Source organism: Arachis ipaensis, chromosome B9 (genome assembly GCF_059453495.1).
Source record: "Arachis ipaensis isolate K30076 ecotype BB chromosome B9, ASM5945349v1, whole genome shotgun sequence".
In the NCBI taxonomy this organism is placed as follows: domain Eukaryota; kingdom Viridiplantae; phylum Streptophyta; class Magnoliopsida; order Fabales; family Fabaceae; genus Arachis; species Arachis ipaensis.
The window spans coordinates 133,171,077-133,186,799 of NC_142444.1; the positions used below are offsets into that span (position 1 = coordinate 133,171,077).

General features: G+C 35.8%; 1 non-coding gene across 1 annotated transcript; it reads right to left on the reverse strand.

Moving 5' to 3' along the window:
• Positions 1-15,574: 15,574 nt before the first annotated feature.
• On the reverse strand, positions 15,575-15,677 carry LOC148546389 (U6 spliceosomal RNA). Its single transcript, XR_015901865.1, has one exon. It is a non-coding gene; the product is annotated as a U6 spliceosomal RNA (small nuclear RNA).
• Positions 15,678-15,723: the final 46 nt, after the last annotated feature.

Here is a 15,723-nt window from a genome sequence, read left to right on the forward strand (position 1 = left end):
ATTCAGATTATGAATTTGGCAGTTATAAAATAAGAGGGGTTTTACATGATTTGAATTAGATAAGTAATATTTTAAATATTAATACTGTTGTTTTGGAAAATAAATGGTTTAATTATATTATTTCTAATTATTTTGATTTGGGCATTTTATGGAAAATAATTTGTAAAATTGGTGAGCAAATAGTATTTCTTATATACAATTAGTGATGAATTTAATTTGGGTTTCAACTATTATGTCATTCCCAAATTTTATGTGGAATTACGAAACTACCCCTAGTTCAACACTAACCCTAAGTTTCAAAAATGAAACTCTAATTCCCTTCATCCTAGCAGCCGCAGCCTCACCTCCCTCAACACACACAGTTTTTCCCCTTAACCCACGAAGAAAAGCAGCAGCAGCAAAGCACACGGTTTCCCCTTCCTTCATGAACAAAGAAACAGAAGCAAAGAGGGAAAGGGAGACTGAGATGCGGCGAAGAGGGGAAGGAGGAGCGTCGTCGCCGCGCCGCCGTCGCCTCGTCCAGCTGCTGCCATGGCACACTGAAAGAAGAGAGAGAGAGAGAGAGATTGGGTAGAGAAAGGAGACCGAGGGCGAGGGAGCGCGCCGGGGAGAAGAAGAGGTATGACTTGGTTGCCGTCCCTAGACGCTGTCGCGTCAGGCACAGGGGTGGCCACCGTCGCTGCAGGGAAGCCGCACTGCCACTGTCGCATCCTCGCCGCCAGCTTCGCCGGATCTAGCTGTCAAACCTGTCCTTGCCGCCGCCGTTGGAGTCGCGAGCAGGAGCGAAAGAAGAAGATGCGAGCCAAGGCCGAGGCGGAGGAGGTGCCGTGCCTGGCAGCCGCCGTCCCGTCATCGCTGTCTACCTCCGTCTCTGTTGATCTACAACTCCGCGGTGCTTAGCTGGGGCTTCTGCTACTGTCGCCGGAGTTCTGTGGCCATCGGCACCACCGCCGAAGCTTCTGGCCGCTTCTGTCGCCGGAAAAACCCCGCTGCCGTTGCCGGAAAACTCTGCCGGTAAGGTCTTGTTAATTGATCCTGTTTCTTTTGAATTTCGAGAATACCATAGTCACGGCTTGTTTCTGCAGCGGTCATCTGAGTCGCGTGGAGGGAGAAAGAGCCACTGGGTGTCGCCGCACCTGGCCTCCGCTGCCTCTATCGCCGGAAATAGCCACCGAGTTCTCTGTTTTGGTAAGAATTTTTGAGTCAAAAGGCCTTTTGTCGCTACTCTGTAAACTTATGCTGAGGCATTGCGGTGTTGTCCATCATAGGGTTGTGGATTCGTGCTTGCATTCCGTGCTCGGAGTTGCAGCTGCCTTGTTTTGTCATCCCAGTAGGTATTTATGTTTCGGAAAGCCTCGCGTTAGTATTTTGTTGTGTTCGGTTAATGAATATGAGTTTTGATAACGTGGGGTCGAGTCCTGATTATTGTATGTTGCGATTAGTGTTGCTATGGTTATTGTGTAACGTGGCTGGGAGCTGAGGTTTTGGTTGCCGTCAGTTCAGGTTGAGGCAGAAAGGACTATGTGAGACGTTTGGGTTATGGATTTGTGTTTTGAGGTAGGGGCACTTTTCGAAAACTATATTTTGTATATTGGAATTATTACATATGGGTACTGATGTGAGGATGTGTATTTGGTGATTGTATCAGTCCTATGTATTGTTTGGTTGTTTTGTATGATTATGGGTGTTTGTTTGACTCGACTGTTGTGTTGTTTTGTGAAATGAAATGCTTTTGAAATTGATTCTTTTAAAGCTTTGAGATCGAGTTGGATCCGTTGGAGATTGATTTGAATTGAATGGATTTTCTTGAGAATGTGTAAAATAGAATACACTCTTGATTTCAGCCTGGCTGGCTTTAAATGATCTGGTTTTTGATAAATGATTGTTGCTGAACCTTTTCTTTAAAGCTTTAGAAATGAGTTTATTCGGCTGATAATGATTTGATGTTGAAACAGTTCTCTTGAAATATGGAATTGAGATGACTGTTGGACTTTGGCTTGCCTTGGACTGATTTTGAAATTTGGGCTGTTGAAAAGGATTGTGAATGGTTTAGTTGGGACCCGAACCGGGTGGCAAAGTCCAAGTTTTAGGGGAGGTGCTGTCGAAATTTCTATAAAATCCGAGTCTTTATTGAAATGTTGTCGGGAAATAATGAGTTAAAGACTTCTACTATTTTATTTGAATTATCAAGAAAAGGATGATTCATGCTTTCGAAATGAGTTAGTAAAGAGGAAATTGTGATTTAGTCTTGCTTCTTAAGAAAGGCATTGTATCTCTTTCAGGAGAAAGTTATTTAGATGAAACTTGTGTTTTAAAGCTGTTTGAATGTGAAAAGGGTTTATGCCTTTGAATTTGACTTGGGGGTTTCAATTAAAGAAGTTTTAATGACTTTGAAAGAACCTGAATGTCTATTGACAAGTTTCATTTTGAAATGTTTTGAGAAAGGATTTAAGTACTCTTTGAATTCTGAATTCTTGCAAGACTAAGGCAATTTTGAACAGTTGAAACGCTTTAGAATTTATCATGGGGGTTGAAGTTGGTTTTGCCTAAGTAAAGGAAACGGCTTTGAAAGAAGTAAATGATTACGTGACTCGGTTTGGCTTAGATATTATTTTATTACTCAAATCCGAAAGCCAAGGTTTTAATGATTTTAAATGAATTTGGTGAAATGAGTTATGCTATTCTCCCCTAAGGACTTGGGACTCTGCCGAGAAACTTTTGTTACAAAAATTCCATTGTTGGATGGGTGATTTTGAATGTTTCAAAAGGAATCTTTAACTTTCCATGGTTTTGGAAGTTTTGGAAAGAGGAAGCCGAGAGTGGCTTGTTTTAAAAAGGGAATTTTCCTTGAGTAAAAGTGGCTTATGAGCCTGAGATAATTTGAGAAATGAGATCTTTAAAGCCAAGGCTAAAAAGAGTTGAAACTTGATTTCAAATTGAAATGATTTGAGAAAAAGTGATTTATGGCTTAAATGCCGATTTTATGAATTTGATGATTTTGAATGGTGGAAGTGCTGTTTTATTATGGGCCGGAATGGCTGTGTATGATTATGAATATTGGCTGGTTCTGGATTGAACCGTGAGCCAGAATGGATGTGTATGCTATGAATATTGGCTGATTCTGGATTGAATCGTGAGTCGAAATGGCTGTGTATGTTATGAATATTGGCTGGTTCTGGACTGAACCATGAGCCGGATGGCTGAGATGGATGTTGATCCATGGATGAGAATGAATGCATGTATATGCTGAATTATTGATAATTGTGATTTGCACTTCCACTATTAGAGGCACGAGATCCCTAGGAGAAAGCAGTGGCTAGCCACCACGTGCTCCAGGTGGAGGCTCGAGACTTTGCTGACCCTATGTCATAAGTGTGGCCGGGCACTGTGAAAGTCCCGGATGAGCTCGCCCCCGTAAATATTCACCAGTGAAGGTGATGGATATGGATCATGATTATGATCAAGTTTATGATGAGTATAACTCGAGTTGGGGATGCGCGACAGAGGGACAGTCCAATGGTTAGCTACCAGGACTTGTCGGGTTAGCTCTATAACCAACAGATGATATCATCAGCCACTAGGGACAGGCATGCATCATATGCATCTATGTGACATTGTTTGGGTGTGCATATTATACTTGGTTTGCCTATGTGACTAATTGCTAATTGTTCTACTTGCAATAACTGTTTGTTTGTGCTTGCATCTTCCTATTTGTGTTTGCTACTGGGACTCTGTTGGACTGTGGTAATTGGTTGATGGTTGGATTGTTTGGGCCTAGGGCCGTGGTTGGAATGAGATGAACCAATGGTTGATTTCGGTTTTGTGTTTCTGGTTTGGAATAAAATATGAAAGGCTATTTTGTTTCAGCATAGATAAACCATTTTGAAAGACTTCTGAGTTTTGAGCATTGAATGGTTCCTCTTTCAGAAAAAATTTCCGACTTTACTTTTATTGTAAACCGTTGTTTTTGAAAAGAGACATAAGACGGTTATTAATCACTGGTACGGTTTATCTTCACGTATCCTATTACAGTAATTCCTAAAAACCCTCTACTGAGAACCCTTTCGAGGATGATGTTCTCACCCCCCCCCCTACATTTTTTCCCTTTCAGGATATGGGCGCAGAAATCACGAAGAGTTTATTTAGTTGTTGTTGAGATGCTCTGTCTTGTTTTAGTTATGGTTTATTGAACCCTCACCATTATCTTGATATATTCTGTAAGAGGGATAGGGATTGTATTGGTTAATGCTTGTAAAGTTTTTATATATATTTATGTATATATATGGATGTACTCTTTATGAGTTGTTGTAAGTTGTATGGTATTTATGGATGTACGTTATCGAACGAAAGTATTTTTGGGAGCGGTATTACGGTTTAAAATTTCAAACAGGCTCATATTTTAGTATTAAATAGTATAAGTGTCGTCGTAATGTCCGAGCTATCAGAGTCGCGCAGCCGGAAGCGTGAGCTTTGGTAGTTAGGGTGTTACAATTTTCGTATCAAAAATATTAAAATTAATAGAATATTTCTTCCAAAATACATGCAATCAAAGATCTACTTAGGTTTTTAATTATAAATACCTCCAATTTTTGAAAAAATATTCGGCTAACTCTAACATTTTTTACACTAGAAAGGACCTAATTATAAAATTAAAACCAGTGTAGGGACCCAATTGAAAGAAAAAAAATATATGGATCTAATTAAAAATTTGGTAAAACTATAAAGATCAACAGAATAATTAAACCTGAAAGTAATGTAACTAAGAGTAAAATAAAAAGATAAATTTATTCAAATAAAATTAATATGATTAATAATGATTTACTTTGATGTGATTAAAATAATAATTTATACTTTATACACGGTAAAAAATTGATATGATTGAAGGATAAAATTAAAATTTATTTCAGAGTTAAAAATGACATTTAATTGAATTATACATTAAAAATTTTGATACATTAAAAAGTAAATGGGTATAATTTATACTTTATTATATATATACCATGTTTTTTTTCTTTTCCGAAAATTTACTTATTAGCCATTCTACAAACATTTCATGATGATGAGTAAAAATCTTTTAGAGTAAACTTAAAAGAATAAATTTACTTAGAATAAAAATAATGTGATTAAGAATAATCTACTTAGATGTGATTAAAAAATAATTGAATAACTATATACTATAAAAAAAAATAATATTATTCAAGAAGTTCAATATATTAGAGACAAAAAGATATAATTCATACTTTATTGTATATGTACCATATTTTTTTAAAAAAAAATATTTTTAATATATTGTCAGTGTAAAGCAACTTTACATGTGCATCTAATCACATAACATCACATTATAAAAAATAACTACTATTTTTATTGACTGTGCAAATGGTTGATGCCTTGACATCTTTACTAGCATTTAGATATCCTTTTTTAGTAATTTTCTTAGGTTTTTTTTTTAGACTTGTAATTTTCTTAGGTTTGAATCAAAGTTATTATTTTTTTTTATGAAGTTTTCATATCTAATCATATGTTTGGAGTTGTTTTAGAATTACTGTGTATTCAGGATTATTTTTAACAAAATAAGGAGAAGAGAAGCAACCAAAAAAGTCACCAGTTGAACCTTAGGGAAAATGGATGCCAAAACGTCCAGAATTTGACAAAACGGGCGCTCAACGCCCAAAATCTAAAATAAGGCGCCTTCAGCTACAAAACAAGGGCTGGCACCCAACTTGGAAGGGTGGTTCCTAGTGTAACATCCTACCACATAAAACTTTACGCTATAGTCGTAAGTCAAAGATGGTGAGGTATTACGACACTTAAAAAGAGATATACATACATAATACTTGAAGGATAATATTATAACTAGGAGCCTATGAAGAAAAGTTAAACATCGCCAGCCGTTAATCACACGCAAAATACGTCAACGTAAGTAAACGTCGTATACAGAAGCAAAATATATACATAAGTTTAAAATAGAATACATAATTGTCACTACTCTGAACCAGAAAAGAGAAGGCTGGCTAGAATATTACAACACATCAATGCAATTCAATTTTTTACCAAATTTACCAAGGAGTGTAACTCACCCAATCATGGCCTCCGACCCAAAATTCCTTCACAATCAATAATAAACCAAATCAAACCTTCATACTAAACCATCAACCACTTCAATTCAACATATTCTTAAGGTCACAAGCCTAGAATTTCACATAACATTTAGTGATTATTTGAAATCGAAATCTATACCTTCGTTGACGGTGATTTCAACCTCTTGGGTCACTCTCTGACCAATTCAAAGCCTCAATCCACACCAACTGAGCCAAGCATCCAAGCAACTCTACTCAATCTAATTTCATTCAAATTTTTACATTGTTCATACTTGTTTTTCATACATATTAGAGAAAAATAAAAGAAAAGAGTTCCCTTACCTTGTTCTAAATGATCTTGGGTCAAAACCCCACTAGAATATAAGCTTGAGTTTCTCCTAAAGCATCAAATCTAAAATTTTTAACACCCTCAACCCAAAATGCAAAAACAAAATAAAATAGAGAAATGGGATAGGGCTCTCATGATTGCTCATAGCAAAAGTGGTATAGAAACGTTGAGAAAGTTGAGAGCGACGCGTAACTACAAACGGGTCGTTGATCGGAGCTCCGATTTGTGAGAAAATTAAATTTAAAGGTGTATGTAAATAGTGTCAAGTTGGATTAGGTTCTTTCCTCCTCTCCTCTCACTTTCGAGCTCTCTCCTCTCTTTATGCAAAAACAAAAGAAATTTGGAATTGACAAGAAGAATGTCACATTTTTTGCTAAATGGGTGAGGGGCATTTTGGTATTTTCGTCCATTGGTCCAACCTAAGACCAAAATTTTAAAGATAAGTATTCTAATTTTTATTCTAAATACTTTTCTGGTTATTTCTACATTTCTACTTTTTTTCATATGCTGTACCGGATAGATTTAAGCATGTACAGTTAAGTATAATGTCGGTATGCATTTTTTCCCAATTAATTATACTTTTACACTCCAATTAACTTTCTAAATTAAATTTTTATCTTCAAATTTCAAAATTTTAAATTTTAACCTAGACCGGATGATTTAAACCCTCTTAGTTCACTTTTAATTAATTAATTAATATTTTTTTGAGTCTTACATCCTACTCATCTTAAAAGAAATTTTACCCGCAAAATTTAATTACATGTAAAGAGTTGGGGATAATCCTTCCTCATGCCTGACTCAAGTTCCCATGTATGCTCTACCACTCCAGTACGCTCCAAGCAACTTTTACTAATGGGACTTCCTTTCCATGAAGCCTTTTGACACTACCATTATCAATTCTGATCAGAGCAACTTGAAATGCCAGATTCTCTTTTAGTTGAACTGAATCAGGTTCTAACACATGAGTCATATCGAGGGTATACTTTCGAAGTTGAGAGATGTGAAACACATCGTGTAAATTTGAGAGATATCGATGTGGCGGCAAAGCCATCTGGTACGCCATTGGCTCAATCCTGTTCAAGATTTGAAATGGACCGATATAATGAGGATTCAGCTTCTTAGTCTTTATAGCTCTCCCAATACCCGTTGTCAGAGTAACTCTCAAAAACACATGATCACCCTCTTCGAACTTTTCTGATGGCTCTAAGCAGTAAGGATTCTAGCTCAGATCTTCTCGATCTGTTCTGTTGTTTCTGCTACTAGTTTGGGGACTAATATGCCTGATTCCTCAGCCTCATACCGACACAATAGAGATTGACACTTTCTCCCGTACAAAGTCTCGTACGGAGCCATTCTGATGCTTGCATGGTAACTATTGTTACATGCGAATTCCACTAAAGGCATGTAACGATCCCAACTAGCTGGTTGATCTAACACATATTCCCTCAGCATATCCTTTAAAGTTTGGATTGTTCTTTTTGACTGCCCATCAGTTTGAGGATGGTACGTTGTGCTCAAATACAATTGTGTTCCGAACGCCTTTTGAAAGACTCCCAAAAATCTTGAAGTAAACCGAGGATCTCTGTCTGACACTATGGTCGTAGGCATACCATGTAACCTCATAATCTCCTTGATATATAGTCTCACCAGTTCCTCTAAGGAATAGGTCATACGTACGAACGGGTAAGAAATGAGCAGACTTCGTCAATTGATCCACAATCACTCACACCACATTATATCTTACTCTAGTTCTTGGCAAGCCTGACATAAAATCCATGGCAATACCTTCTCACTTCTACTGTGGAATCTCAAGGGGTTGCAACATTTCGGATGGCTTTTGGTACTCTATCTTCACTTTCTAGCACGTAAGGCACTTTCACAAACTGCCATGTCACTCTTCATTCCTAGCCACGAGAACATCCCCTTTAAGTCATGGTACATCTTGGTAGCCCCAGGGTGAATAAAAAATTTGCTTTTATGAGCCTCTGTCAATACTTCGTATCGCATATCTCCTACGGTTGGTAGATTAATTCTCTCCTTGTATCTCCAGATTTCCTCTCCATCTTGGGTAACTTCTCCATGTTTTCTTTGTCCAATTTTATGTAGCATCTTTTGTAGTTCATGGTCATCTTGTTGAGCTTTCTGAATTTCAACCTTGAAATTGCTATAGGTATGCAGTTGGTTTAAGCATACACTCCTAACCACCTCTCTAACACCCAACTTAAGGTCCACAATCTTGTTTAATATTTCTTCTTCCTTAATCATCATCCAAGCAATACTTAGAGACCTTTTGCTCAAGGTGTCTGCCACTACATTTGCTTTTTCCCGGTGATAGTTCAACTTAAAATCGTAGTCCTTCAGCAGTTCCATCCATCTCCTTTGATGCATATTGAGTTCCTTCTTATCAAAGAGGTACTTCAGGCTCTTATAATCGGAAAAGACTTCAAATTTCACTCCGTAAAGATAATTCCACCACACTTTTAGTGCAAATACAACCGCTGCAAGTTCCAGGTCGTCAGTTGGATAATTCATCTCGTGCGGTCTTAACTGTAGGGAAGCATACGCTACAACGTTTCGGTGTCGCACCAGAACACACCCTAAACCTTTCAACGAAGCATCACAGTAAACTTCAAATGGTTCATGGAGTTCGGGCAATACAAGCACTGGTGCTGTAGTTAACCTCTATTTTAGAGTCTAAAAACTCTCTTCACACTCGAACGTCCATACAAAAGGTGCATCCTTGCGAGTCAACTTCGTCATCGGTAAAGCGATTTGTGAAAATTCCTTAATAAATCTTCGGTAGTAACCAGCCAAACCCAAGAAACTCCTTACCTTCGTAAAAGATGTCTGTCATCTCCATTCAGTTATTGCTTCAACCTTAGTAGGATCCACTGAAATGCCTTCTTGGCTCACCACATCTCTAAGAACTTCGCTTCTTCCTTTCAAAATGCATACTTGGAAAGCTTTGCGTAGAGCTTCCTTTCCTTCAGAATCTGTAAAACTATCCACAAGTGCTCTCCGTGCTCCTTCGTAGTCTTAGAGTATATTAAAATGTCATCTATAAACACCACGACGAATCAAATGTCGTCTATAAACAGTGCGACAATCGGAGTTCCGAATAAAAAGTTATGTGGATTTAAATCAAGAACCAAGGGTTTGCAAATTTTCCTTGTTCTTCCCCCTAATTTTCCTTACCCAGCGTGTTTCACTTGATGGGGAAGGAAGATGAGTTGAAGCTCATATATATTAATGAATTGGGTTGGGCCTAGCGTCCATTATGGGTCCGGTTCACTCGGTTTGGGCCGTTCATCCCAATTTTGGGTCAAATCTTTTAAAATTAGTATCAAAATTCATATTTTAATTATTTCTACCCTTCTAACTTACCAAATTTAATTTTTTAATTTCTTTAAATAATAATCAAATTTAATTTCCTAATTTCTCTAGTGAAATGATAATATTTTCACCACCATTGGATTTATCTATTATATTATATCCAGCTTCTATAGTATCTGTCACTCCTATAGCCCAATAATAAGTTTAAAAAATTAGTTAGTATTTAATAAATGATTCTATATAAATTTAAAAAATAATATAATTATTATGACATATTAATTGATTTTAATTAACAAATTTTTATATATCCCAATTATATTAACACTACTAGAAAACTAGTTATTACAGATGGATATTTTCGACGGATTTTATCCCACGGAAATATAGACAAAATTTCAGAGAAATATTTTTGTCAGAAAACAAAAAAAATGAATTATCATAAACTACAGACGGAAAACAAAATCCGTCGATAATTCTGTCGGTAAAATTAATTTTTTTCATAGAAAATAGTTAGAGACGGATTTTCTATCTATAATTAAATAGACAAAATGCTGCGTTTTATTAAATTATTACAGACGAAAAAATCCGTCTGTAATTTAAAATTTTCTGTCGAAAACATTGAGCTAACCCTAACTTACACCCTAGTCTCTCGAGCTCCATTCACCCTCCACGCTAGTGAAGAGCTTCTTCCTCTCTCCGTCCACGAGCTTCTTTCTCCGCTGCTGCCGCCGCTCACGTCGCACAATCTCATCACTGACCTCAGCAACGGCCATTCGCTGGTTATCCTCATCCACCGGTTCAGGAATCACTGCACTCATCCTTCAGGGAAGATCTCTGCCTCTGGTGGTTGCGGAGGTAGTCGCGTCGCCGTCGTTCTCACTGCTCTGGTCCCGTCCGCCTCCTTCATGCACGGTGTCATCTCCCTCCAACTTTGCGACGGCGCCGCTGGCTGTTGCTCAGCCAACCACAGCCTTTGTAAACGAGTAAAGTGGCTTTGGCGGTGGGCGATTCAACCCCTCCGTTGCTACTCCGCCGCTCTGGATGGCAACTTCCTCCTCAACTCGGCCCGAGCCGTTTCTTCCAAATGCGCCAAATGTAGATCCATGTGTTCTTCTCTTGTGTGTTCTGGAATGAGAGCTAATTTTGATTATGGAATGTCATAAAATACTAAAGAATTTTTCATTGAGGTGCAGAAGTGTGGCAGCATTCCAATTAAGTCATGAAACAGAATCTATGCACAGATACAAACTATGAAATAGTGTATACTAATCCGAATAGTTCCAATTTAATCCTTTTCTCTTCCAAATAATTTAGGCGGAGAGAAAGCACATATGTTGGAAGACTTGTTCATAGCTCACATTGTTGGAATGGACACAATGGCTCGTGGATTCAAGAATGCTGCTAAGTTAATTGAGGTACCATTGCTTACACCTATTTATGAATATTTTTCTAATTTAGATCTAGAGACTCCATGTCAAAACTTCACTCATAAATCATACTAATTTTTTCTTTTTAATTTTCATTATATTATACTAGACCAAAGGATGGTTCCTTGCTCAACTTGTTAAAAAGCGATACCAGATTTTTGACACTAACCTAGGTGCTCAGATAGAGGTTCAAATTTTTATTCTACTTTTTGTTGGTTCATTTTTTTGAAATTTGCTGAAGGAAAACATAAATGGATTTGTTAAGCTTCAACCTGTGATAAAGGGCTTTTAGTTTCCAATTTTTAGGTTAGTGTTGAGCATCATAGTAAGCCCTTAACATGATTTTGATATCTGCAGGAAAGAGCAACTCAACGGGTATTGTCATTGTAGTGATTTAATGCTTGATTAACTACAAATATGCCATCAATGGTCATGTTTGAATCTAACCATTATTTCCTACACGTTAATACTAGGGAAGTTACTTGTATATTATATATGCACATTGTGATAATAAGGAACATATTATGATGGTTTTCATCTTTCTCAACGGCAAAAAAGTGTAAAGGTGTTCATATATAGGCGTTTTGAGGTTATTAATAAAGTTACATAGTCTTAAGTGGATTCTCTTAAGTGGATTCAGGTGTAGGTTATCAATTGCAAAAGGGAACTGTGGAAATAAATGGTCATGGTTTATAATTGTTGTTGTTTATACATAAATATTTCTTTCTTATAGCCTAACAATATTTGTTACTGATGTTCATATACCTTCTTAAAAGGATTCTGTTGATCTTAAATCAAAGAAGGCAAAGGTCCTTGTTGAGGTAAATCTATATTGCGCCCTTCAATTGAAAGGCAAATCCAGTTGCCAAATATTAGTATAGTTGTGATGTGTGTGTGAAGACCATTTAGAAGGATGAATTTTTGAAACTCTGCTTTGTGACATCTTCTATATCAGCAAACTCTATAAATAAAGAAGAGAGCTGTGTCAATACAAACTGTGTTTTCTTCCCTTTGCTGATTAAAATAAATAGAATATATAGAATATTATCTCAGTATTTCCATTAATCAATGTCACAAGGATCTAGTTTTTAAGATTTCGCGAGTTGCCTTATAAGCCATGAAAGTAATTAGGTACCTTGAAATATATTCTTTTTCTAGTTGAATAAGCCATTAGATTTTCTTTGTGCCAGAATTTCTTGTGCCAAAAAGGGAAGCATCAGTGAGAATTTCTTTGTGCCAGAATTTCTTGTATATCAAGAATGATGTTGTATCATCAAACTTAACTCCTTGAGGCACCAAATTTAAGAGAACAGTAGTTTTCTCTAGTTGATGATTTGCTGCATTAGCTCCAACAATGCGAACCTGGTTGCAACTCAACAAAAGACTGGCTGCAATTTCCTCAGCTAGCTTGAAAACCAAAGGGAAGAACTTGTATATTGCAATGCTGATGTGGAGTTTAACTTGAAGTGGCCACACACAACCACAAGGAGATCCAGGAGGTGTATTTGTCAATGGCTCTGAGCAAGTCACCATCATGCAATCTAAAAGGAATAGGATCAATATAAAATCTTGTTTGTTTAAATTGTTGAAAATGAAGGAACTAGTAGTGTCAATGAGTAATGTAAATAGTTATAGTTCTATCAATGGTCTAATTTTTTGGGTATCTTTTTATTGAGATAGTGAGATATTGGCCAATGATGTTGAAAAATAACATCCAATTTTATAGGTATCATGTAATGAATATTATGTTTATCTATATGATTTTTGGCCCCCTTTTTTTCAATTTACAGTGTGTTTGATGGAGAAAATTTAAAAAATAAACCTAAAGTATTCATTTTGCAATGGAAAAATTTTAAAAAATTTCTATTTTACTTTACCGACGGATTTACAGATGGATTTTCTGTCTGTAATCATAGTGTGAGATGATTTTCCAAGGTTCAAATTACAGACGGAAAATCCGTCGAAAAATCCGTCTGTAATAACAGACGAAAAATCCGTCAGAAAATCCGTCTGTAATTACAGACGAAAAATCCGTCGGAAAGTTCGTCGCCTTTGGGAAATGGATAGAAAATTTACAGAGGAAAAATCCATCGGTAACTGGTAAAAATCCGTCTGTAATTTTCTGACGGAAAAAAATCCGTCGGTAAATAATTTCCGACGGGACTTTTACAGAGGGAAAAAATCCGTCGGTAATTTCGTCAGTAACCAAAAATCCGTCTGTAATAAAGACTAAATCCGTCTGTAAATCTGTCTGTATTAATCCATTTACTAGTTGTATAACTTCACACAGTTATTTTTTATAATTTATACACCACTCGAGATTAAAAAATTTAATACCCACTAAAAGTTCTACATAGCTAACACACCATATTACAAAAGATTATAATTTCTAACGATGATATGGGTATAATAAACTAATCTAGAAATTAGTTTAGAGTCATTAATTAAGAAATAATGCTTCTGTTTTTCCTCTTTGTATTCTCTCACTCTTTTTCACCATTGTTAAATTATATATTATAACATATAACTTTTGATTTACTATTTTATTAGTTATTCAATTATATGTATTTTTATTAAACTCAATTATCAAAACACTTAATTGTATTTTTGTTCCAATTATAAAACTAAAAATACTTAAAGGATGTATAAAATCGTAGTTAAGAAATTTCAATGATTAACAATAATAGAAAAAAATAATAATTAAAGGTTTTTAATTTCTTAATAACTAAGTATAATAAGAATATAAATTATCCTATAATAACTAGAAAACAATCGTACACATTTGTAGTACAATATATTAGTATAGATGTATTATTATATCAGCACCCTCGGCTTTGGAGATTTTTTTCTTAATAACGAGACACTGAAACTGATGACAAACCCGATATATTTTTATTTAATAATATAAATTACTGATAATAATATTGATACTTCTTGATAATAATATTAATAATAATAATAATAATAATAATAATAATTTTTCAAATATACCAAATTATATAACATTATTCTTCAAAAATAACATCAAGGAGATTGAGAATTATTATTTTAAAAAAGATGAGTGATACATAAAGTATTAATGTCGAGTAAAAATAATTTAAAAGCAAATATATTGTTACTATATCTAAAATTGTATACTAAGAATGTTATGAGATGTATTCATACAAAGCATGTAATTAAAAATGTTCGCAAATATGTGATAACAGATAAGGATGATGATTATAGATTAAAGAAGCACAGCACACAAACACTATGTAACATGTATAATAGTCCTTCAGTGGCACATCGGTAGAGAGAAAACGAGGAAGAAGGGCTCGTATATCTGCATCTTTGAGACCAGAGTGTGATTAATAGTGTAATGATTAGTTCTTGTATTAACACAATTATCTAAAATACATGTAGTTATTGATATTGATTATTAGATATGACTCAGAGAAAAGGGAGTGCCATTTTATGAAAGGACTATGCTATACAAGAGTCAAAATGAGTGTGTTTTTTAACCACTTTGTTTAACTGGGATAAGCTCAAATGAACAAACTATGCACACAGGGTATGAATAAATAAAATGTCGTGGATCTGGATGAGAATTAAAACTGAAAAACTAATCAAAGTTTAACTCGATAGCATTTAGCTAGTTTAATCTTCTTGCTCATAATGTAAACTGCCAATTTCCTTGTCCACAATTTATGCTTGTTTATCCTGTGTCATAAACTCTTTTGACTTGTTCTTCACACAAGGTTTTGCTCATTCCAAGTCGCTTGCAGCCATTTGATGATTTGAAACTTGCATTGATATATATCCCTTTACTCAAGTTGAGCTATGTACAAATGACAGATCAGTTTTAATAACAAGAAGCACTTTGGAAGAGCTAAAGAGGAAACATAACTTACCAATGCTGTTCCTTAACCATACTTCTATGTGCCCAAGTCATTTGAGACTTGAGAACTAAACACATGTACATATCAGGCATAGTGTTAGAGAGAAGCATCAGCAGGGTTCAACACACATTTTTAATTTGAGCGGCATGCATTTTAATCAGGCAACAAACAGCAGATTACGGAGAAACAAAATCTTGCCTTGCCTGTATCTAATGTGGTTAAATTTTAAGATTTTCTGAATTTCGGAAGGGTAAGCTTAGTCTTACATTGTCAGCATTCACAAAACAGTGGATGATCTCACGGTGGATGATCGTTCTTGTCACGACCGTGGTCAAGATGATCTCACGGTGTTCTGACAGACCCAAAAAATTTTCTTTTATATTTTTTCGCCAAAGCAGAAACAGTGTCGTTCAAAATAATTCCGCCATCCATTGACAATAAAGTGTAGAGCCAGATAACTTTGCGCAATGAAAACGAAAGAAAGAAGGAGAACCGGAACACGGGAGCCAAAAAAATTTGGACCATTTCTCGATTTGTGCGTGTCATCCTTGCGCAGGGGCCATGCTAATCTTCTCTGTATCGTTCCAATTTTATCGGATGTCCCCGAAGGGACGAGCCTTTGCATTCGCCTCTTATATATAAATTATTGGTTTCTCAAA